The sequence below is a fragment of the Octopus bimaculoides genome, chromosome 3, assembly GCF_001194135.2.
Source record: "Octopus bimaculoides isolate UCB-OBI-ISO-001 chromosome 3, ASM119413v2, whole genome shotgun sequence".
NCBI lineage: Eukaryota > Metazoa > Mollusca > Cephalopoda > Octopoda > Octopodidae > Octopus > Octopus bimaculoides.
The window spans coordinates 109852138-109853173 of NC_068983.1; positions in this window are offsets into that span (position 1 = coordinate 109852138).

Sequence of the window (1036 nt, forward strand, 5' to 3'; positions counted from 1 at the left end):
GCTTTCAGGAAGGGCATCTTGCCATAATGCCATACTAAAATAAAATATATGAATGAAATTTAGTCTATTGACCTGAATAAGAACTGTGATGAGCCATCCAGTCCATATTAACATGAGAAATGAAACATAAGTGATGATGACGATAACAATTAGTGTAATCAGCTGATTACCAAAGTATTTCAGGTAATTTTCAAAACACTCAAGACTTCAGAGTTTTAATAAAATATTTGTAACTTTATATTTGTCATATTATACTGTCTTTGACTATCTCTTGTTATTCCATCATGCTCTAATGAGATTGTGATTGATGTTTGCATTTATATATGCATTTATATTTAGAGACAGTCTCAAATAGTTTCATGTTTCAAAGGTTAAAGCTTATTTTTTTTATTTGATTTGGTAATTGGAACTTCCTGTAGTTGTTGTCTTTATCACATTGATTTTATTTTGAAGATTACATTTTGGTACTGCTGGCAATTATTTTGCTATAGATGCCAACATAGTATCATGGAAGGCATGGTTGTTGTTTCAAATTTATTTGGAAGCAAATCCTGTAAAATAAAATGATTTTAAAGTATATAGTTTGTAAGTGAAGTGAAATTTAATTGGAATGTGACATAAAGCTATGGGTTTGTGCCATCAGTAATCAACTTCTAATTTATTGTATTCATGTCTATTAAGATATAGTGCTGCTGTACCAAACTGGTTTACTCTAATTGTTTAATGAGTAATTGTTGAACAGTCCTATTATATTATTATTAGCTTCAGTAACTAAGTTTTATGGCATTCATTTTTTTTCTGCAATACAGAAATGTTAGAGAATTTTGGCATTGGAAAATGTTTTGTGCCTATTGCTGCTAGAGTGAAGTTTGAAAATGTGGTACATCTCATTAGATATCCTCAATTTTCATAATTTCTATAAACCGGCTTTATTATTATTATTATTATTATTATTATTATTATTATTATTATTATTATTATTATTATTATTATTATTATTATTATTATTATTATTATTATTATTATTATTATTATT